At 42.8% G+C, this 25114-nt stretch overlaps 1 protein-coding gene and 1 non-coding gene across 4 annotated transcripts in view; both read right to left on the bottom strand.

Annotated features, from left to right (window-relative positions):
- The window catches only part of THSD4 (thrombospondin type 1 domain containing 4), a 630546-nt gene that overhangs the window by 160532 nt on the left and 444900 nt on the right, over positions 1–25114 (bottom strand). The window lies entirely within an intron of this gene.
- Positions 3848–3954, bottom strand: LOC136172835 (U6 spliceosomal RNA). Its single transcript, XR_010664155.1, has one exon. It is a non-coding gene; the product is annotated as a U6 spliceosomal RNA (small nuclear RNA).

Raw genomic sequence — 25114 nt, 5'->3', positions numbered from 1 at the left:
CTCATATTTTACTCCTCCAATCCCTTGTAATCCTCATAGCAATCTGATGAGGTATTTTTATCCTCATTTATGGCTGGAAAAATAGGCTCAGTTTGTTGTCACATTGTTATGAAATGTGCCCACCAGTAGCTCAGCAGTTGACTATTGACCAGACACATGTGGAAATGAGGCCACTCACCAGGATCCAAACCCAGGATTCCCATATCTGAAATGCACGCATCACCCAGACCACTTTTTTCTGATGCCTTGCTGACTTACAGGCCAACAAGACATCCAAATGATCTAGAAGCCCCTTTTTCAAGAGTCCTGGTTGAATCCAGCCTTGTCCTTCCTAACCCCCATTTCCCTGCGTTTCACTGCTGTGTGAGCTCATCAGGGCGCCTGCTTCCCTTCTGCCCACATGACCGATGTTTTGGCAATCCCAGCTCACAAGATCCCTGGGGACAGCTGCCTGGGTTTCTTTGGAAGTTCCCCTCCATCCCCTGGTTCTTCTTTTCTTTGCATGGTGTTTCTTTCAATGGTGAGGTGAATGAGTGCAGGGGTTTAGTTTGGTTGCCTCATTTTACTAATTCACTTACCTATCTACCAGCATCTTTATTTTCAGCCTTCCACTCCTTGGAAGCCACATTTCTCTTTGGAGTCTCTGACGGGAGGACCCTGTTTATCTTTTTTGAAAATAGAGATTCCGTGCATCATGGAAACCTCATTTCCATTTTTCCATTTATATTTAAAAGGGAAAAGTGAACAAGCCTGAGGGCAGAAGTGGAGAGCTATGAAACACTGGAGAATTGTTTTCATTTGCAAAACCAAATCTGTACAAGTTGATTTACATCAAAGGGAGTGTGATCTAAGAACTACTCTAAAGTCCAGTCTTTTCCCAGGTTCTGGTTTTGAATGGAGGGCAGTGGTTTGGTAGGAAGGGTGGCATCTTCCATCCCAAGCTGGAGGGACTCCTCACCTACAGGCCTCATCTGCTGTTTGTAAAAGCATCCAGCACAGCACCCAGCCCAGAGTCAGTAAATGTGCGTGAACTTTGGTGTGAGCGTGTGTATATGTGGGAGGGTTCACCTATGCTCATGTGGTCATGCTTCTTCACGTACCAGGCCGAGCTCATTACCTCTCTCCATTTTGAAGGGAAGAAGAAATAGTCTCTGAGTTCCTGGTCTCCAGTTACTGCTCTCTTCAAATATTCCATATTCTTCATCTCCACTCAAAATCTTACCTCCTTTTGGAACATTCCACAGTGACTCTCACCAACACCAACCTCTCCCTCTCTTCCTATCCTTGAAGTATATCTTCCAACTGAACATTTCTGGATTTCATTAAATATTTTCAGAAACTGTTGTTTAAGCCTTTCAGATTTATACTTTCCTGTCCACTGAGATGATGCTTTATGAAGTCGGAACTAAATTTCACTCTTACCCTCCTTTCCAAAACCCATATAGGGTTGAGCCAGGCAGTGAGCAAAATCTCTGATCTAGGCTTATAAAATCATTAACAGACAGGACTGTTCACCAGAAGGCAGTCACCAGTAAACAGAGGGCTCCAATAAAACACATACAGCTTTTAGATGACAAGAACATACACATCAACAAAGCCAGGAAGCATTTTGAAGTAATCTATGGGGATATTAGTGAGTAGGATGACTTCTCAGCATAAAATAAAATGGGTTAAATTAATTCTATTTATTTGAACAGGACACAGAAAATATAAATTTCTTTTACAGACCTGCCCTTGCGCTTCCTAATTTATGACACAGTCATAGATGTCACAGGAGGTCAGGGACACAGGGAAGTCAAAGATAATCCTGATGTTTTAAGTTCAATTGACCTGGGAGATTTATGATTTCATGCAGAGAAATAGAAATATTTGGAGGAAGCAATAGGTTCAGTTTACTTGTTTATTCCCTGCAGGATTCCAAAAGAATTGGAGATGGGGCAGTAACCTCAGGTGGTTGGTGACACAAGATATATGGGTGTAAGAATTCCATGTAGAAGATGAAGATTGGAAGGGCTGACTTCAATGGCATGTGAGAACAAGGAGAATTCAGCATCCTATAAGTCAGAAGGATAGATTCTCAAGAAGACTTTGAGGAGGTGGAAAAAATAAAACTATGATGATGGCAATTGAATATAATAATTAGGAAGTTGCCAGTGTCTTCAAGATTAAAGGTGGCTGAATCCAGACTGGGATGGGTAACAAAATAGAGCAAATGGCAGCAAGGATTTGCAAGAAGTGGGTAGAGTTCTCCCAAACAATTTTGCAAATCTTTATTTGGGGCAGAGGGAGAAATATTTAGCCAAAACAGAGCCACTGAGTTCTGGAGAAAAAGAAGATAGGGTACTTCAGGGAGAAAGCATTTCTAGTCTACCATTCTGATGACCTAGCTTGAACTGTAGAGCCTCCATGCCTGCAGCTGGTTTCTGTGGATAAAATTTGAATGAATAAATATTCCCTGTAGTAAGGGGAGGACAGGGAAAAGGGTCTATTTATTCAGTGAGTTTATGGTCTGGTCAACATGCAGCAAATCCCCATTCAGATCATAGGTGGGTATCAGTTACACAGACTAAAAGCCCAGATGAAGTATACTTACTCCCCACATAAAAGGAGGCATATTGGTCAGCTGGGAATTTGGCCCAAATGTTACACTACATTCCACCTAATCAGTACCGGTTTATTGGAGTACATAGGTTCTGCCTGGATTTACTGCTTACATGCGATATGATCCCATGGGTGGATAGAAGAACCCTACTGAGCACAACAGTTGGTATGAATATATGTTAATAAACAGTGTGTAGACAAAAAATTGACATGGTCAGGCCTGTTTTACTTAGGTGGATATGGAGAGTTATGAAGATGAGGTCTAGATGAGGAAGAGAGGTTTGGAGAGAAAGACTGTGTCTCATTTTATGTATGTGGCTCCATAAATATCTCCAGGCTAATGATTAACTGGCTCAACATTGTCAAAAGTGAGCAGACAATTGAAGACAATAAATGCTAATGCTACTTATGTCTTAGTTCTCCAAACCAGTACTTCCTAAAGCTGTTCTGAATATACAGGATTTTCAAAGATGTTAAGAATTGAAAATAAAAAACAAAACCCAAAATAATGGCTCCATGGAAAACAAGTTTGGGAAATGCTAAATTATACAAAGTCACCAGGTTTCCTTAGCGTCTTTACTGTGCCAGTGGGCCCTGTGAACCTCCAAGAGGAGTATATAAGACAGCATTTCTTGGGCTTATTCACATATAAAACCCTTCTTGTGCAGGACTCTCACAGGACTAAAGGTACTGGAACACACTTTGGGAAAGGTTGCCCTTCACCGGCTCTGTTTAAGCAAACACTATGCTTGTGACTGGCTATTAACAAATGAAAATGCATTTGCTTTTTCATAAGTCAAGGTGAATTTCAAAATGCTTTTTCATCTCCACAACAAAACAAGCCACTACAATGAGAAGCTGGTACAGAGCAGAGTAGCCCGCATTTGCTGCAACTAGAGAGAACTCATGCTCACTGACGAATATCCAGTACAGTCTAAAACAAAGATAAATAAAATAAAAAGTTTAAAAACCCTTTTCATTAAGGAAGCAGACTCAAATGCTTTATTTTGGTTATTCATGTGACTAAGTGATAATGGCTTTTTTTTTTTTTTTTTTTTTTTTTTTTTTTTAATATTATTTTATTAGTTGGAGGCCAATCACTTTACAACATTTCAGTGGGTTTTGTCATACATTGACATGAATCAGCCATATAGTTACATGTATTCCCCATCCCGATCCCCCCTCCCACCTCCCTCCCCACCCGACTCCTCAGGGTCCTCCCAGTGCACCAGGCCCGAGCACCTGAAAAAATATGGAACGCTTCACGAATTTGCGTGTCATCCTTGCGCAGGGGCCATGCTAATCTTCTCTGTATCGTTCCAATTTTAGTATATGTGCTGCCGAAGCGAGCACTTAAATAAACAATACTCTTCAAGATAGGACTATTCTCAAAAGCACAATTTGTGGATTTGCTAACTCCTTCCTACTGATGGCAATAGCATTCTGATTTAAGCCACATTTAGCAACAATCAGAAACTTCCAGAAATTCTTCCAACTATCAACCACCTTGCTCCTAGCTTATTGGAGCACCCTGGATTGGGTCTTTGAAACATATCAATGCGGTGACTCTACTGGGAAATAATTTCACAGCTGGGGTCTCTGTCTGAGTGTGACCTTTTCAACTTCAGAATTCAGAAGGCAGGGCAGACGTTGAGAGGAAGTTGAATGGCCTCCCATTCTGGTCCCATAGCAATATGTCAAAAGTTTAAGCAGCTGCAGATCCCTCTTTTCTGTCAACAGCTGCAGCCATGGAACCCACCCCTTTTCATGGGTGAAAACAGCCATGGACAACCTTGTACAGATTCACACATGAACAATCCAAGCCTGGGATACCATTCTGGCTTCCTGCAGTCTGCCCTTTGAATTCCAGATCCTCTACCTCTGTGCAACCATTTCCTCTATGAATTATCTGTTTTCAGAAATCCTTTAATTCAAGGCGCCATCTTACAAAGAAGTTTGCAGAAGAAGTCTGGCATCGACCCCACTGGGGGGTGATTAGTTGAAACAGTGAGCTCATCCAACCTTAGTAAGCCTCATTACCTCTTTTACAAAAGGTTTTAATTCCCCTTTAGCGATTACACCGACAAAAGCACAAAGATATTGGTCATTCACGACCCTTTTCCAAAGGTCTCCTAGGCCTTCTGGCTCCTCCCTGACCACACAGCTAGCGTTTCCCAAGTCTTTGAGGGTTGTCCATTTCCACAGAACTGGCTAAAAGGGAATGTCTTTCAAATGACCCAGCAGTACTTCTGGGGCCCCAAATGCCTTAGCGATGAATGGTAAACTCACTGACTTAAATGCCTCTATTGTTGCTGAGGGGCTAAGTCATGCCTGACTCTTTGGGATCCCATGGACTGTAGCCCGCCAGGCTCCTCAGTCCATAGGATTTCCCAGACAAGAATACTGGAGTGGGTTGCCAATCCCTCTTCCAGGGAATCTTCCCCACCCAGAGATTAAACTCAGGTCTGCTGCATCGCAGGCAGATTCTTTACTGACTGAACCACCTGGGAAGCCCTACATGCCTCTATAAATCAGCAGTTCTCGGCAAAGAGCACTCACTCAACTTCTGCTCAACTCAAAGTCTCCGAGACCTGACTCTGGCCAATTTTCCAATCTTAGAGCCATTTCCCATTCCACAACTTAAATGCTCAACCAGCACACTCCCCTTCCTCCCCCCACCTCCCTAGAGATTCAGGCATTCCAAATCCTGTCCCTTGACCCTATCACAATGTAGCCTCTGCCTTAATTGTCCTCCTTGGTCTGCCAAACAAAAATCCTCCCTTAAGTCAACTGAAATGTCATTTCCTCCGAAGCTTTCTGTGACCTCCCCAGGGGGGGTTAATCCCTCTCTCTCCTCCACATATAACATGAATCGCTCACCTGTCGTATTATGCAATGGTTAATTGTTATCAATCGTCTCTCCGGTCTAGACTGTGAGCTCCTGAGGGTCCCCAGCACAGAGCAGGTGTCCGCAGGGTGCTTACTGAGAAAAGAGGGGGTGTACTGAGCTTCCATTGCGGATGGACACAGGGCTTCTGAGGGGATGAAGCTTCCACAAGAGATGCTGGCAGTGGGAAGTAGGCACCAGCTCATTGGTAGGCTAGCCTGGGACCACACTTAACCGGTCTCCAAGAGCAAATGGCAATATTTTCATTTCCAAGAAAAACCTTAGGTCTTTCCAAACACCAGATACAGGAAACAGATCAGTACAGCAATGTTAGAACACTGAAAGGATCAGGAATATAGAAGGAACATGGAATCTACTGACTGGAACTAGCTACCGCTGGTACTTCTCATATTTACTGATTGCATAACTGAGGTTTGGGCCCAAGAAGCAACAAGCACAATGCTTTTTCCATTAAGGCATCTAAATACACATTAAAAATTGCCAAGGCCTCTGCAAATAGTTGTACACTAAGAAGAGAGGTCAGCATAGTATTCATTCATGTAATCCTCTCCATTCCCCAGCCTGTCTTTCTCTTTCTCCACATACACACACGCACATGCGGAGTAACGATATACATGAATGTGTACATATTTACTTACATACCAACTCACTAAGGGGTATCTTTCTCATCCCCCACTCATATCATATAGCTGCCCTGTCTGCTCTGTGCTATTTGCCTCCAAATTATATTTGAGGAATATCTGTCAGAGTTTTACCTTCTTTTACATGAGCAAACAGGTATGAAGACAGGCATTTTATACAATCTGGAGAAAGAGTCTGTAAAAGTACAAGTATATTCCAGTGTATATAAATATATACACTGTGTATATAAATAGCCCGAGTTTACACTCGAGTACAGAGAGTAAATTACTGGAACCAGGAGTGTCCCCAACATCCATCTCTGCTAAGTGGAGCCCTGCCCCCTTCACGATCTCCCTCCAGGCTGTTTCTCCAAGGGTAGTCCTTGCTGATTTGAACCTGCTCGCAAGGGAGTTTGTTGGGTTTTTTTTTTTTTTTTTTAAGATTTTTTGATGTGGATCATTTAAAAAGTCTTTATTGAATTTGTTACAGTATTGTGGCTGCTGCTCAGTCACTAAGTCATGTCCGACTCTTTGCGACCCCATGGGTCGCAGCATGCCAGGCTTCCCTGTCCTTCACCATCTCCTGGAGCTTGCTCAAACTCATGTCCATTGAGTTGGTGATGCCATCCAACCATCTTATCCTCTGTCGTCCCCTTCTCCTGCCTTCAATCTTTCCCATCATCAGGGTCTTTTCCAATGAGTTGGCTCTTTGCATCAGGCAGTCAAAGTATTGGAGGTTCAGCTTCAGCATCAATCCTTCCAATGAATATTCAGGGCTGATTTCCTTTAGGTTGAGTGGTTTGATCTCCTTGCAGTCCAACAGACTCTTGAGTCTTCTTCAGGAACACAATTTGAATGCATCAATTCTTTGGTGCTCAGCCTTCTTTAGGGTCCAAATTTCACATCTGTATATGGCTATTGGAAAAATCATAGCTTCGATGATACAGATGTCAGCAAAGTGATGTCTCTGCTTTTTAATATGCTGTCTAGGTTCGTCACAGCTTTTCTTCCAAGGAGCAAGCGTCTTCATGACTGCAGTCACTATTTGCAGTTTCTGTTTAATGTTTTAGTTTTATGGCCGAGAGGCGTGTGGAATCTTAGTTCCTTGACCAGGGCTCGAACCTGCACCCCCTGCATTGGAAGGCAAAGTCTAAACCACTGCACAGCCAGGGCGGTCCCCTCACAGGAGTTCTGTTGTGAAAAAATTAGCACTGCCTGGAGTCCACCCCAGTGCCTTCCTAAAGATGCCATTCTCTGGATAATGGTGGATTTCTCTTAGTTCACATGTGCTTATGAAAAGTGGTGCTTCCCTCACTGACAGGAGCAATGAGCAAAAAACCAAGGGGGAAGACAGGACAGGGCAGAAGGTGAACAAAGGGGCCTGAAGTGGGGGGTCGGGGGCACATCCCACTGGGCAAAGTGCCACATGATTCCTTCCTCTCTGCAGCATAAAGTTCCTCTGTGACATGCGAGTGGCTGTCACCATCAATTGCTTGTCGATCTGATGCTTTCTCCTATTTAACACCAGCATATTCTTCTTTAAGTCAGGGAAGGAATATACATGACACAATGTGCTCTAAAACAGATTATCTAAATCCCTTTTGCAAACAGTTTTCACCTCTTTATTGCTGATGACAGTGTTGGAATCGATGCCAGGGAACCTGTCTTTAATTTGATTTGCTTATTCAGTCCCAAATGTGCCCAAGGGAGTTCATTTTCTCGATGAGTCTGGCATATAGTAAGCACTCAATAAGTGGTAGTTCTGATTATTATTTTTCTTATGCTCCCCACATATGGCCAAGAAGAGATTATTGGCCAATTTGGGTCCTTCCAGAGAGCAAATTAAACCCATGTGGCTTATTTGGCCAAAGCCTGAGTTAAACACTGAGATGACTCTGGACATGCAAGTCCTTACCTTAGACCTTCACATCTAAAAAGCTGAAGGGATGTGGGAGGTTTCAGAAACATGGCTGAGCTGAGAACAGCTCAGCTTAATTCCTTGTTAAATGACCCCTTCCACAATTATTAACTATGTAACACTCTTCAGAAATTGCTGTGGTGGATCACATTTGTTAACTAATTTGTATGAACTCATATACATGTCACCTATTAACACTAATAACCTACATTATGTTTTCTGGTTTTTTTCTCCCTTCTCTGCATAGTCACTTATCGGCTCATAAATGCCCCAAAGAACAAGAAGAGGTGTGTTATGAAAGGGTTCTGTGATGTCAGTTGGTAGTTAATCTTTAGACTCATCATCAACCGACAAGCCAGGGCTAAGAGGAGCAAACCAAGAGTACCTTGTATTTCGTGTCACTCTCCGGATTTAAAACCCTCCAGTGTGGTCCCTTACCTGCCCAGGGAGACAGCAATGCAGCTCTTGAATTCTCAGTCAAACCCAGTTTGGGTCTGACCCTGTGCCTTCCAAGCTATGTGACTCGGAGCTAGTGAAATAACCTGTTGACCTCAGTTCCTTATCTGTAAATTGGGGGTAATACTCATTTCATGAGAATACCATCAGGATTAAGTGCTATCAAATTTTAAATTACAACATTCACTTTTGGAGAGTCTGCAGTGAAATGCTGCCAGTTGAAACACAGACTGGAAAGAGTTTTTGGAAAACCATTTGGCAACAGGGATCAGGAGGCTGAAAATGCTCACGCCCTTTGACCCAGTCATTTCAATTAGAGGAATTAATCCTGAAGGTATAATCGAAAACAAGGTCAAAGATGGACATACAAGGATGCTGATCGCAGCTTTATTTATATTGATATAAACTGGAAACAAGGGCTTCTCCGGTGGTCCAGTGATTAAGAATCCAGCTGCCCATGCAGGGTGCATGGGTTCAATCCCTGGTCTGGGAAGATTCCACATGCTTCGGGGTAACAGAGTCCATGTGCCACAACTATGGAGGCCCATGCTTTAGAGCCCACTCGATGCAACTAGACAGTAGCCCCTTCGCCACAACTAGAGAAAGCCCAAGCTTTCTGCAGCAATGAAGCACCAATGAAGACCCAATGCAGTAAAATATAGATGAATAAATAATTTTAAAAAACTGGAAACAACCCAAATGCACAGTACTAGGATAATGATTAGATAAATCATTGTGCATTCACAGGATGGAATATTAGATACTGCTTAAGGTGATGTTTATAAAGAATTTTTAATAATGTGGGAGATCCCCTTCAAAATGCTAAGTGATAAAAGGATGGAAGAGACACCATATAATACCAGGAAGAAGTCTATCAGGGTGCTAACAATGGGAGGTTATTGTCTTCTTTCTTTCTATAAAAACAAAATTATTGTTTTATAACTTTTTTTTTTACAAACAGTATATATGTTTTTTAAATACTGAAAGACCACAACTAAACTTAAAAATATGAAAGCCTTAATAAAGAGTCTGCAGGACTTCACTGGTGGTCCAGTGGTTAAGAATCTGCCTTCCAATGTAAGGGATGCCAGATGGATCCCTGGTCGGGGAACTAAGATCCCAACTGCCAGGGAGCAACCGAGCCCGCACGTTGCAGCTACTGAGTCTACACACCTCCAGTGGACAGAAGCCCCCGCACTTGAAGGAAGATCCCGAGTACTAAGATCCCGAGAAACTAAGGCCTGACAGCAGCCAAAAACAAACAGATACATAAATAAAATATCTTCAAAAACAACCAAAAAGGGCCCACCATACGCTGTGAGTCCCATCCCTCTCCACTTACCCTGCCTTCAGCATGCTTCCTAAGCGGCGGCTGATCAGCCCTCGCCCATTTCCTTCCTCATTGCCTGCTCTGCTCTGGACTCCAGACCCTTCATACTTCTGAACTGCCCGTACCTTCCAAGACCTCTCCTTCTCTTCCACAAGCCCTAGTGTTTGTCTGTGTTGGACAAAGCTACAGACCCCTCCTCCCTGGAGCTAGTTAAGGCTGGATTCAGTATGACTCTATCTGAACACCTGCCCTGAGACTCAGGGTGGGTAAGGCTCTAGCTCCTCATTCCTCAAGGACAACTCACACTTTGTGCTGGGTGGAGCAAGCAGTGCTGTTTCCCCACAACGGTGAGGGCCACTACAGCAAGTGCAGTCACTTACCTTATCACCTCTGAATTTTCAGTGCTGGGCATGATGTCTGCATCTTAGCAGCGAGTCAGTGAGTACAGAAGTTGTTCATTGTTCAGTCATTAAGTCATGTCTGACTCTTTGCGACCCCGTGGACTGCAGCACACCAGGCTTCCCTGTCCTTCACCAACTCCTAGAGCTGCTCAAACTCATGTCAACTCATATTGAGTTGGTGAGGCCATCCAACCGTCTCATCCTCTGTTGCCCCCTTCTCCTCCTGCCTGCAATCTTTCCCAGCATCAGGGTCTCTTCCAATGAGTTGGTTAAAGCCACTTCCATCAAGTGGCTAAAGAATTGGAGCTTCAGTTTCAGTTCTTCCAATGAATATTCAGGGTTGATTTCCTTTAGGTTGACTGGTTTGATCTCCTTGCTGTCCAAGGGATTCTCAAGAGTCTTCTCAAGCACCACAGTTCAAAAGGATTAATTCTTTGGTGCTCAGGCTTCTTTATGGTCCAAATCTCACATCCGTACATGACTACTGGAAAAATCATAGCTTTGACTAGATGGACCTTTGTAGGCAAAGTGATGTCTCTGCTGTTTAATGCACTGTCTAGGTTTCTCAACATAGTGAGAGACTCGTTCTAACACCTTAACTCACAGCAGTCACCTCTCAAGGTCCTTGTCATTTACAAATGTGGAGATGCCATCCTTTCTCACCTTTAAGCTGTCTTGCAAGCTGGACCATCTGCATGTGACCTTCCTAATTAGCACTTCTTCCCAGGATGGGCCAAGTTGCCTTTCTCCAACTTTTGGAATGGCTCCTAAATCTCACATCTTCTATGAAACAGGACTTCCTCTGTCACTTCCCATTCAGGGACCCCCCCCAGAGCCACATTTAGCCACACCAACTTACTGGTGTTGGTTTCTAGCCAGTGATAGACCATCTCCATTTGTATCTCCTGCAATGGTCTCAAACTGAATTTACCACATTGTCCCTAGCCAGACCCTCTTTTCCTCCCCATGCATTTCTGCTGATTACTAAATTTTTGGCTAAATTTTTGGCTCGCCCCAAAGCTTTGATTAATTCTTTCTTTTCCCCATATTCACTCCCGAAAGTTAAGCTGTCATCCAGTCCTGCCTTCTTTTCCCTCTGAAAGGTTTTCAGATTTCATCTCCTAATTTTAAGGACAATCATATTACAACTGCTCCTAGAAATACATTATTTCTGGGAGGTCTTGTTCCTTTGAGCTATTGACTGTCTCCTTGCTGGAGTTTGCTGCTCCCAAATTGCATTCACTTTACTGCAGGAGCTTAAGTGACAAGGAATATAAAATAAGTTATCGTGCTCCTGCCAAATGCCCCCATCCTCAAAAGGAGCCAAATGAAGGCAACATAAAACCATACAACTTCTGTGGTCTCTCTGTCTAGTCTACTGCACACAGTACAATAAAAGAGACATTTCTTGGAGAAATGTCCTTTATCTTTTGCTTTTCACAAGGGCTAGCCAAGTAGAGTGTTTGAAAGTAGGGAGAAGTCAAAAACAAAAAATGAAACCAAAAAACCCCACAAAAATAGAGACAGCATTTTCTCTTGAACTTGCTTCAGTCAGGCTTCTGCCCTCAGTAGGTGCCTCACTAGGAACTGGCCACATTGTCAAGGTGGCCACTGATTGTCTGGATGCTAAATCCAATGATTCATTCTGAGTCCTCATCTTACCGGACCTAACAGGAACATCTGACCCAGATGATTATGTCTTCCTCCTTGGAATACTGTCCTCAGTTGGCTTCTGGCAATGCACTGTCTCCTAATTTTATTCTGAATTCCCTGGTTGTTACTTTTCCATCTTATTTGCTGTCCTCCTCATTTCACAGGCTTTAAACATCATAGCATCCCAGGGCTCAGTTCTTGGACCATCTTCTCTCTTCTACACTTGCCAAGCTCATCCAGTCTCTTGGCATTAAATGCCACATTTACATTCCCTTCTGAAGCTCTCCCCAAACCTCTGACTTTTATATTCATGCCTTGAACATCTCCACCTAACTGTCCAAAAGGCACCACAAACTTCCCAATCCAAACTCTAGTTCCTGATCTTCTCTCCTAAATCTGTTCCCCATCTCAGCTGTGGGCTACCCCATCCTTCCCATGGTATAGACCAGAATCTTTGATATCACCCTCTATTCACCATTTCCTCTCACATCCTGCACCCAGTATGCCACTTCCCCTTCAAAATACTTCCAGGATTCAGACACCTCTTAACACCTCCACTGCCCTGTGACCCAAGACATCCTCACCTCTCACCTGGGTTGGTTCATTAATTAATGAATTGGCATCCCCTTTTCAGTTTTGCCCACTTAGCATCTACTCTCCACGTGATAGTCCAACACTCATGTTAGAACCAGATTACTAATCTAAACCTCCAGAGGTCCCAACTTCAATACATATAAAGACTCAAATCTTTATTTTTTTTTTTAAATCTTTAATTTTGTATTGGAGTGGGAAATGGCAACCCACTCCAGTATTCTTGCCTAGAGAATCCCATGGACAGAGGAGCCTGGTGGGCTACAGTCCCCAGGGTTGCAGAGAGTCAGGCATGACTTGGTGACTAAACAACAACAATAATAAGCCAATTAACAAACAAAGTTGTGATAGCTCCAAGTGAACAGCAAAGGGGCTCAGCCACACGTATACATGTATCCATTCTTCCCCAAACTCCCCTCCCATCCAGGCTGCCACATAACATTGGGCAGAGTTCCATATGCTATGCAGTAGGTCCTTGTTGGTTATCCATTTTAAATATAGAACTGTGTACATGCCCATCCCCAACCTAATTATTCCTTACCCCCATCCTTCCCTCCAGCAACCATAAGCTTGTTCTTGAAGTCTAAGAGTCAGATTCTGTTTTGTAAGTAAGTTCATTTGTATAATTTTTTTTTAGATTCCACATATAAGGGGTGTCGTATATTTCTCCCTGTCTGTCTGACTTACTTCATTCAGTATGACACTCCAACATGCACAAAGACCCAAATCTTTACATGATCTATACTTAGGGTTGTATGTGTGCTTAGTCGCTCAGCTGTGTCCGACTCTTTGTGACCCATGGACTGCAGCCCGCCAGGTTCCTCTGTCCAGGGGAATCTCCAGGCAAGAATACTGGAGTGGGTTGCCATGTCCTCCTCCAGGGGATCTTCCCAACCCAGGCATCGAACCCAGGTCTCCTGCATTGCCGGCAGATTCTTTACCATCTGAGCCACATATTTAGGGTTACTATAATGTTTCCCATCCAAATCAGGACATTTTAAAAATAAATAATATGAGAATGACAAGTTTACATTTGAATTGTTCCAGGCCTATAAGATATATAATTATTTTCCCCATAAACCTCTACACAGTCTGGTGCCCTGTCAACTGTATAGTGTCATCACCTTCTTTTCTCTTCCTTAATCCCTTTGTTCCAGCCACACTGGTCTTCATGCTATTTCTTAAACACGTACCCTTCTCAGGGCCCTTCTGCTTGTTAAAACCTCTTCTCCCATTTGTTCACATGGTTCACCTCCTGACTTTCTGGTCTCTGAACAACTGTCACCTTCTCAGAAAGGTCCTTCTTGATCATTCTATTTAAAACTGAGACTCCCATCCCTGTATTTCCTACTGACCTTTCTTGCTTTCTTTTTTTCCACAGCATTTCTTCTGCCATCATTTCTAAAGAATATTGGCACTAAATGTAGAATCCTAAGCTGACAGTTTTTTTTAAATTTCAACACCTAAAGACACCATTCCACTATCTTCTATTACAGTGGACATTTTATATACCCTAAAACAGTAAATAACTGACACTGATTAATACGCAGACATCTTCCCAGCACTTGTTTGCATGACTTTTCTTATTGTTGTTGTTCAGTTGCTAAGTCATGTCCCAGTCTTTGAGACTTCATGGATTGCAGCATGCTGGGCTCCCTTGTCCTTCACTATCTCCCGGAGTTTGCTCAAATTCTTGTCCATTGAGTCAGTGATGCTATCTAATCATCTCATCCTCTGCTGCCCTTTCTCCTTTTGACTTCAATCTTTCCCAGCATCAGGGTCTTTTTCAATGTGGGCTCTTCAAATCAAGTGTCTGAAGTATTGGAGCTTCAGCTTCAGCATCAGTCATTCCAACGAATATTCAGGACTGATTTCCTTTAGGATTGACTGGTTTGATCTCGCCAGGGACTCTCAAGAGTCTTCTCTAGCACCACAGTTTGAAAGCATCAATTCTTCAGTGCTCAGACTTCTTTACAGTCCAAACTTTTCTTGAGCCCCACTAAGTTTGAATGGGATATTTGCTCATTTAATGTAGATAATGCACATTTTGCCAGGCGTTGATGGCAAAATGTCTTCCATCCAAATATTCAGGGTCTTTCTGATTCTTCCTCTTGAACTCCCTATGTCCCTCAATACTGAATGGAATGCCACACTAAATCAAACTATAGTTTTGTGCAGGCAAATTCACCATTGTGGAAGAATTATAATAAAATTGTGTCATAATAAGTAGAGAAAAAGAGGCCAAAATAATCTGTAAATTACAAAGTGTTACAAAAATGCACTGAATTGCCAGGTGTTATTACTCATTCATATTTCTCACTGGCATAGCAATCAGACCATACTTTCCTGAAGTGCAAAGAATAAAAAGGTTACAGGAGACTTCCCTGGTGGTCAACAATATGCCTTCTAATGTAGGTAACTTGAGTTTGACCTCTGGTCAGGGAACCCAGATCCCACATTCTGCGGAGCAACTAAGCCTGCATGCCCAAGTACTACTAAGCCCAAGTACCAAAACTAGAGAGAAACCCACCTGCTGCAACTAAGACCCGGCACAGCCAAAAAAAAAAAAAAAAAGAATGAAAATGCTCTATCTGTCTAGGATGAGAGAGAGCCTGGGCAAGGAATTGGCAGAACTCTTGTGCCAGTGATCCAGTATCACTACTTCAGACTCATTAGGCTGTAAACTTGCTTCATTAGTTTCTTCCCAAACTAAGCCTCCTTTCCATTTCACGCCTATCCCTAGGACCTTCAAGTTGTTAGTCTTCCAGGCTATAAAACCTAGAGTTAAAAAGAAGAGAAATGTAGGCTAGTTCTATAACTGTATCTGTTTCCTCTCCATCTGTGGCTGAGGCTATTATTTATTTTTTCTAAATCTCACCCTAATTCATTCCTCCTCTCTGTTTCTACTACAAAAACCTTGAACTAAACTCTCCTCAACTCATGCCTGGATGATTATAGCTGGCCTCCCTGGCTCACTCCATCTTCACACTAACCCACCCTTTGCACACTGCCAGAAGAACCTTCCAACAACAATAATCTCCCTAATGTACCACTGCCCACTATCCCGAATTAAACTTTCCCCACCAGAGGGGAGGGCTTTTGCAATCTTTCATAATATGATCCCCTCCTGCAGACTCTACCTGTCATAGCCCACCAACTGTGTGTACCAAAAATATTCCATCAGGAGGCTCAGTTGGTCAGTGAGCAAAAACACCACAGCATTTCCTGACCTCAGGTGGAGCCCAGAACTGCTCTTGCTCTTCAAAGGCAATAGTTTGGGTGTTACTTCCTATTAGAAACCTTACTATGTGTCTCATGACCCACGAGGTTCTACATTGTATCTGTCAGCATCATTACATTTGTAAAAATACATTTTATTCATTGACCAAATGTCTGAGACCAGGGATTTCCCTGGAGGTCCAGTGGTTAAGACTCTGTGCTCCCAATGCAGGGGCCTGGGTTTGAGCCCTGGTTAGGAAACTAGATTCCGCATGCTGCAACTATGAGCCCATGTGCTGTAAGGAAGATCCCACGTGCTACAACTAAGACCTGGTGTAGACAAATTAAAAAAAAAAAATTTTTTTTAAAGTCTGTAATCAACCTCATGGCTAAGCCTTCATAGATCCTGAAAGGACAAAAGACAGCATAGCCTAGGGGGAAGATCACAAGCTTCGTCATTGGGAAGTGTTGAGTTGAAACCCCAGTTTGCCAAATGACCATAAACTCTGTGACCCTGGGAGTTATTTGATCTCTTTACTCCTCTGTTCCGCCCCCCCCCCATCATTATTGTTTCTTGATATATAATTCATATGCCATATATTTCACCCTTTTAAAGTATACAATTCAGTAGTATATTCACAAAGTTGTATAAATACTACATTGATCCAATTCTAGAACACTCATCACCCCGCAAAGCAACCCCATACCCATTAGCAATCACTTCCTACTTTTCCCTCTCTCTCAGTCCCTGGCAACCACCAATCTTCTTTCTGTCCTCTGAATTTGCATGAATCTCAGTTTTAATTCGGAGAAGGCAATGGCAATCCACTCCAGTATTCTTGCCTGGAAAATCCCATGGAGGAGCCTGGTAGGCTGCAGTCCATGGGGTCGTGATGAGTTGGACATGACTGAAGCGACTTAGCAGCAGCAGCAGCAGTTTTAACTAACTCTAAACTGAATATAGCGCTTCCTAGGTGGCTCAGTGGTAAAAAATCCACCTGCCAATGCAGGAGATGTAAGAGACACCGGTTCAATCCCTGGGTTGGGAAGATTCCCCGGAGTAGCAAGTGGTTACCCACTCCAGTATTCTTGCCTGGAGAATCTCATGGACAGAGGAGCCTGACAGGCTACAGTCTATGGGGCTGCAAAGAATTGGACATGACAAAGCGACTGAGCACAAGCTGAATATAACACTGACCTTATAGGACTAACATGAGGATAAAGGCAATTTTTTGCTAAGTCTCTCACTCAATGTTTGGCATCTAAGAAGATGTTAATAAATCACTAAATGCTTCACATTCCTGAGTATAAAACTCTTAGCTCCAGGCACACCACCATCTTAATCAACATCCCCACATTATACTCTCTGCTCTTGTCTCTCAGCCTTTTCTGTCTCCTAGAATACCGCTTCTCCAAACCCAACATTTAAGATTCAGTTGAAATTCTACCTCCTACTTGTGAAACTTTCTCCAGTGTAACTTCTGTTTTTCCTATGGTTTTCCTAAGCTACCCAGAAGACAGAAAAAATGCCATTCTCCCTGACTTTAAATGTTTCCAATATAGTGATATTTTGGCTCTGACTCCAGGCTGATCAAATTTGTGTTTATTCTAGATTTTGCTTTGTGACACATACAGGACAGCTCATACACACAGCTGCTTTGTTACAATAAAGAGTGTTACAATGTTTTCAGGAGAGATTTCTGATCTTGCCACCATACCTCCATTACAAGATGACATTGAAGCAATAAATAGTGACATTTCAGTAGCTCTGTACATGGCAGTTATATTTTTCCACATTCTTGTGATTTGCAAATTTAGAGCCATCAAAGATTACAGCCTCTTCAGAGTTTATTTAGTCTTGGAAACCTTCTTAATGAGTTTGACATTTTTATTAGGCTCAAAGTCTTCCACCAAAGCCTGGTGCAATTATAGCCATTTATAAAGTAGCCAACATGAAAAGAGGCTTGGCAGGCCCGTGACAAGGCCTCCCAAAGTCTGGCCGCCTGGGAATGCTCACCCAGTTTTCCATTCCCTTGTTCTAGAAGCACCATGGAGACCAGGGGGGCAAGTGCTGGAGTCGGGGTAAGTGTAGATGACCTGTAATGATCTTTCTAGCTGCAAAATGCTTTCATTCTAGGCTGATTTCACAAACACATGAATTCTAAAGGGAAAGAGACTGCTCTTACACTCTTTAAAGATAATCTTTAGGATAATACAACCGTTCATGGCTCTTACTCTTGTCAAATGGAGCTGGGCTGAAATCTCACTTCTATCATTTATTCCTTGTGGTTGTTGGGCAAGTTATTTACTCTCTCTAAAACCACATTTTCTCATTATGAGGATGGTAACGTAAAATGCTGCTACTTTGTAGAAAGTAGGAACTATTTGATGAATGATACTCATTCTTACTATTTAAGTCATCATCATCATCATCATCAGAAAATATACTTAGGAGCTGATTGTAGAGGTCATTAAAAATAGTTGAATATGGGTACAAACTTCCAATTATAAGACAAATAAGTCCTGGGGAAGTCATGTAGTTAACAATACTGTACTGTATACTTAAAAGTTGCTTTGTGAGGTGATGGATGTTAACTAAACTTACTGTGGTAATAATTTTGCAATACACACATATATCAAATCTTTATGCTGTATACAGTTCAACTAATACAATATTATATGTCAATTCTATCTCAGTAAAACTGTAAAAAAAAAAAAATCCCACAAAACAAAAAAATGGCTGAGTACAATTCATTCAAATAATTTCCAATAACTCCTTTTCTATGCCCACACACCAAATATTTAGAAAGTGTCATGTATGTGTAAGGCACCGTATTAGGTATTATGGAAAGAATAATGATTAAGAAGGCCCAGATTCTTTCCTCAAGGTTCTTAGAGAAGAATACAAGTAACATAGGCACTTATCAAGACAAGACAAAAAAAAAATGAAGAGTTTCGAGAGGAAACAAAGTCTTATGGGAATTCAGAAGAAGAGTAAAACCAGAGAAGGCTTCCTGGAGGAGGTGACATCTGAACTACTGCAGGGATGAAGTGACTTGACCATTGGAAGACTGCGAGGCCGGCATTCCAGGAAAAGGGAAAGTGTGGAAATCCAGACAGAATTTTCTGTGTGAGTGGCAGTCTTACACAGAATACTCTTGAATCCACAGTATTGACTGTAGCTAATTAGTGATATTTTCCCAAGGTCACACTGCTATTAAATCTTAATCGCTATTTCAGTCTTTAGAGAGGAAAAAAAAAAAAAAAAACAACTTTCGCTGCTCGTATCAGTCACGTTGGAAAGAAAATTAAAAAGGATTTCACCAGATGGAGTCAGAACAGAAAGATGATACTAACCTAGCATGAATGTCTCAGAATTTGAGATGTGAGAGTTTACAGGAAAACAAAGAGTCAAAGTGCATCTCAGCGAGTTGTGTGGTTCTGCCGCTGAAAAGCCACTCCACAGACTGGGGTGCGTTGTGGGGAAGACACTGGGGCTTTATGCAGCTCCCTGTCTTTAGGCAGAAAGCAAGCTCTGCACATAATGCAGGGAGATGACATTTGCCCTTGAGTGCACACACATTCCTCAAGGCCAGCAGCCAGCAGCCAGCAGCCCCGTAGCAGCCGAGTACAGAGTGGAAGAGTTCTTACTTTAAAAAAAAATGTTCTTCATCAGGTTTTCCGAAACAAATGAAGCGGGACCTTGCGGGCCGGGTGGGGGGCAGTGCATACCACCGGATTGATGGCGTCTAATTACCCTGATTACAACTGGGCAGGGTTTCTGCTTTTAGGTCCTTCCCACCCTTGAGATACTCCACAGCGTTTCCATGGCCTCCAGGTGACCAAGGTCTGGTCAGAACAGTGAATAGCTCGCAGAAGACTGAGCCTCAGAGTTTGGTGCCTAAGAGAAGACATTCTAGTGCCTGGAAAGGGTCTGACATATCCGGGGCTCAGTCTGTGTCTGGGGAGGATGTGACCACGTGAAGAAATAGGCCGATGGAAAGTGAACTCCGCGTATGACGTCAGCTCAGAGGACTGGGATCCTCCTCAAGGGACAAACATCCATGTTTCCACTTGGATGGGAAAAACCACAGCAAATCCATCAATCAACTGTTTAACTTGTACATACCATGTAATCAGCATCGCACCATGCTAGAGTCAGAGGGCTGGATTCAAATACATATAACACATGGCCCCTGATCTCAAAGGTTTACCATTTAGTTTAGGAGACAAAACTAAACCACATGAAATAAATACTTGTACCCAACATCACTGAGGGTTTTACTAAGGCTTTTCAAGTGGTCCCAACTGTAAATATTGACTGTGAGTGCAAGTAGGATTCAAGGAAAATAAACAAGTCAGAGCAAGTATGAGTTGTTAAAAAGGGAGTCATGAAGGGGGTGAAACCTTCCCTGGGTTGCTCCTAACATGGGTGATACACACCTTCATCAACCTTAAAAAAAAAAAAAAAAAAAAAACTTCGGAGAAACTGAAGGAATGCTCTTTTTTTAAAAAATTATTTCTTATTGGAAGTATAGTTGTTTTACAATGGGATGTGCTAGTTCCAGCTGTATAGCAAAGTGAATCAGCTATAAGGACACATATATCCCCTTTTTTGGATTTGCTGCCTGTTTAGGTCACTACAGAGCATTGAGTAGAGTTCCCTGTGCTAAAACATAGGTTCAGTTGCTAAGTCGTGTCTGACTCATTGCAACTCCGTGGACTATAGCATGCCAGGCTTCCCTGTCCTCCACCATCTCTTGTGGGGTTTGCTCAAGTTCATGTCCATTGAGTCAGTGATGCCTTCCAACTATCTCATCCTCTGTCGCCTCCTTCTCCTTCTGCCCTCAATCTTTTCCAGCATCAGGGTCTTTTCCAATGAAAAGTTCTCAGGTTCCCATTAGTTATCTATTTTATATTAACACATAGTAGTTTATATGTATCAGTCTCAGTCTTCCAGTTCAACTCTCCCCCTTTTCCCTCCTTGGTGTCCACTGATTTGAAAGAATGTTATTGATTACATCTCTTCAAGTACTAAGCAGTCTTGTGAGATAATGTCTTGAGGTTATCTGGTTTGTCAGAGATGGGGTGGGATTGAACCCAGAGCTGTTCCTGAACCTTGCACAGCTACACACACACTGTGGAAGTTGCCTAAGCTCTGTTCTCATTCTAGATGTTAGAAAAATAAACGGTTCCTTCAGAAGTATATTCAGAATACTACGGTTTCTCTGGATTCTGCATGTATTCTGTGGCTGGGAGGGGTTGAGAGTGAAAAGCTGCATTCAATAGAACTAATTTATTGTGCAGTAGTACTAAATTAAGAATTTATGAAGGAGATTTGTTCTCCCACCTGTGAGCTTAATTATGAAAATACAGTTACTGGCATTAGCCTGGGGCATCTGCCATCTTGAAGAATACCAGCAACCCATTTAGCAATGACACAGATTCAGAGAAGGCTTGGTGGCAAAGCTTCTTGAGCACGCAGTGGGGTTCTCTCATATGCAAACCTGTGAGGTGTTGGCTTCTGCCTCAAAAAATTCTCTTAGTTACTCTTCATAGCCCTGAGCCCTGGGCTGTGCTTGGAAGACTCCAGCACAAAGCCTAGGTGAGAGGAGGAGGAAGAGAGCTATACTGCCAATGGAGATGGATTCAACAAGACAGTGATCCTTCTCCCCAAACGTCAGTCAGATCCTGGTCTTCCCAAGGAATCCTCTGGTGTGTTTATCGTGATATCATGTATATATCCTGGGGCCCGTCTCTTCTCAGTTCCCATTAGTGCCTTCAGATCAAACTCTTGGCTTTGGAATATAACCTGGCTAATCTCTCCAGCCTCCTGATGTAGCCATGCCAGCCAAACTGGCATTTTCCAAACATATCATGAGTTGAGTATTTTCTGCCCTTAATTTTCAAAAAATGGCTTTTGGGGATCTAATTTAATGATTTTTATTTTTTTGGCTGTACCACATGGCATGCAGGATCTTAGTTCCCTAACCAGGGATGGAACCCTGGTGATGTCCCCACAGTGGAAGCTTGGATTCTTAACCACTGGACACCATGGGAAGTCCCTCTGCCCTTGATTTTTGTTCTTGCTCCCCTGGCCTGAAAGGAGACCATGTGATCAGTGTTTACCAGTCCTCCAAGGTCTAAGCTGAAAGTGAATGGCTCTGAGGCCATGGCTAACCCTGGTGACTCTATCCTGATGCAGCTCTTCCTATGTCTCTCTGTGGCCATCCTTCGTAAACTCAGTCTGTACCAAGGAGCATGTCTGTCTCCCCTGGGAGTACCTTGAATCATGGCTTATGCATTTGGGCGATCCTGGAATTCAGCACAGGATCTGGCTTGCATTGGGCACTTGCTAAATGTATGAAGGAGAAATGAAAAGCTCTTCAGGAGGGAGCTTGAACTAACTTTCTTTGAGGCTGACATGGGCATTACCCTGATGAGATGCACTGCACTACCCCTGGGGCTCAGAAGTTGTGCCTGGGGGTTGGGTGGTGGGATCTGCTTCCCCCCGCTCACCTCAGGAGGCCACTGATGGAAGAGGTTTTTCTCATCTGGAGTGTTGAGCTTGTTAAAACCCCCAGTGACCTGGAAGGAGCAGGGAAGTATACAAGAGAAATGAATCCACTGAAGCTCAGAGATTTGGCTAGGGAGCGTCTCATCTTGTTTTTCCAAGTGAAATAAAAAGGTTGTATTCTCTCTCTCTCTCTCTTTTTTTTTTTTTTTCTGTGCCACGCGGTGCAACCTTAGGTCCCTCACCAGGGACTGAACCCGTGCCCCCTGCACTGGAAATTCAGAGTCTTAACCACTGGGCTGCCAGGGAAGACTGGGATGTGTTCTCTTGTAAACATGATACTTGGCAGAAAACTTTGTCTCTACAAATCTTATTATCCTTCTAATGACATCTGTTACTATGCTCTTTCTAGTGTGTGTTGTCCATACAAAGAATTAGCACAGGTATTCTATAGGAAGACATAGAAAGAACTGCATCAGTTGTAAGTACATATAATCGATTTAAAAACTCTGAAAATGTGCAAAATGCAAGACACCCTGGTGACACTAGCGGTAAAGAACCTGCCTACCAGTGCAGGAGACTTAAGAGACACAGGTTTGATCCCTGGGTGGGGAAGATCCCCTGGAGAAGGAAATGGCAACCCACTCCAGTATTCTTGCCTGGAGAATCCCATGAACAGAGGAGTCTGGCGGGCTACAGTCCATGAGGACTGTAATGACACGCCTGAAATGACACTAAAGATCCACTGTCATTTTTAGCCAGGTTGTTTTTACACATTCTTGCCTGTTTGGGACAGAAGAGTCTGGGTTGCACTAAAGAAGGCCTATGGCTGAAAGCATCCTCAGGAATTTGAGAAATTTGATGCTATGATTTAGAAATAATCTAAATAGTCTACGTTCCACTCAAAAAAACAAGATTAAAAGAACAATATTGTTGGAACAATAAGAAAAGAAGAAAAGAAACAACTTCAAAGCTAAACTTTCAAGCAAAGAATTCGAACTGAAGGAAAAAAGTGAAATCTAGTCAAATATTTTGGTTTAGCAATAGTTCCTCTCTGCCTCACCCAGCTTCGTTCCCTACAGCTTGCGACTTCAATGTCTCTTGGCTTCTTTCCTTCATCCCCACCCCATCTCTGGCTGCAACTCTTTAAACAATGGCATTCCAAGCCAGGAGGGCCAGGGTCACCCCAGGGCCCAGCAAACCACCAGCACTCTTCCACCTCCCTCTGCTTCTGCGCTCCCCAAACTGGGCATCTTTCCCCAGCTAGGAATTGCCTTCGGGGTTCTCACCCCACCATGCACAAGAGGAAGAAATGGTCCCCTGTTAACGGGTCGGCCAAACTGAGTCTGAAGAACACTGTCCGTGCTAACATCATCCTGGGTCTCTTCAACACCAGGAAACTTTAGAACTCAAAGAGCCCCAACATGGGACTTTCCTGGTGGTCCAGTGGCTAAGACTCTGAGCTCCCAATACAGGCTCCCTGGGTTCAATTCCTGGCCAGGAAATTAGATTCCATATGCCACAACTAAAGATTCCACATGTCGCAGCTAAGACCCAGAGCAGGTAAATAAATAAACACACACATATATATATGTTTCTTTCTTTTTTTTTTTAAAAGAGCTCAACAAGTGTCTTCATCTGTAATAACTAGATGAAACTAAAATATCTCAGTTTGTTCCCATGGATCTAGTCTTGGACTGCTAAGGTTAATCTGTATGATAACTCACTGCTTATAAAACACAAAACTCTCAGCAACAAGCTTTCACAGCACCTCTTGGGAGGTGGACACTCGCTGCCTTTATTGGGCTAGAGAAACAGATGGCTACTTCAGGAATGGGGTAGAAGATATTTCTTTTTTCATAAAAAAGTCTTTGGATAATTATCTTGTGTTTGTACTTGGAAAAAAGAAAGAGAGAGCCACAATGATATCATGATTTTGACCACGTCTCTACCCACAGAGGGTGGCACGTACCATGTCATTTGTGGAAGGCCACTCTCCCCTCAAACCAGTTGGCAAAACAGAAAGTCGCCTTTCACTCACCATGCACTGATTTCTCTAAAGACATGTTTTTAATAAAAGATGGAATGAATACTCATAAGAAGCAAAAAACACAAACAAGAAATACCTCAAGGACATTCTGGTTGTGATTTAAAAAACAACAACAAAAAAACCCCCAAAACAGAACCTTTGCTAGGAAAGAAAAATAATGATGAGGTTGGACAGAAGGGCTCATGTCCCAGTGTTAAGGGTTAGGAGATAAGCTGGACCATCTCTCAGTGAAACCAATATGTGTAATTATGGAAACACAGACAGAAATCCTTCTCAGCTACTTATACTGACCTGAGCTTCTTTGGGTCCTGGTTTCCTCATCTGAGAAATGGGTATAATAGTACCTACCATCTTTAAATGGATAGTATTGAACTAGCAGATATTGAGATGGTGGGATTCTTCTGCTCTAATAATTCAGGGGAGAATGTTCTTTAATTAATTATGAACAGAGCTCTGGAAATACAATAACTGGTAGAGGATGAAATCTGCTTTCTTTGGACTGGCATGTACATACAATGCAATTTGAATTCCTTTGACTTTCCCAAGCTCTAACTAAATTGCTTATTAAAACAAGTTTTAGAACTCACAGTGTCTGACTTCCAAGGCCTTCTACCCATGGTGACTTTCCAGAATCACCCAGTATCTACACAGAAGTCTTCCCATGCAGTTGCCAATCCCAGTCTGATTAAACAGTAAAGAGCCCCATACATTTAGTTTAGTAACAACATCACCTGATTTTCCAAACTCAGCTGGTCCATGGCTGCCACACTCTGGCCAACCAAACTTCTCTTGCTTGCACCACCCCTGCCCCCTGAATTCCCACCTCTGGGACTGCCCAATCCCCTACATACCT

This window comes from Muntiacus reevesi, chromosome 7 (genome assembly GCF_963930625.1).
Source record: "Muntiacus reevesi chromosome 7, mMunRee1.1, whole genome shotgun sequence".
Taxonomy (NCBI): Eukaryota; Metazoa; Chordata; class Mammalia; order Artiodactyla; family Cervidae; genus Muntiacus; species Muntiacus reevesi.
Note: the sequence above shows the minus strand (reverse complement) of the source record. Positions and strands in the feature narration are given on the sequence as shown.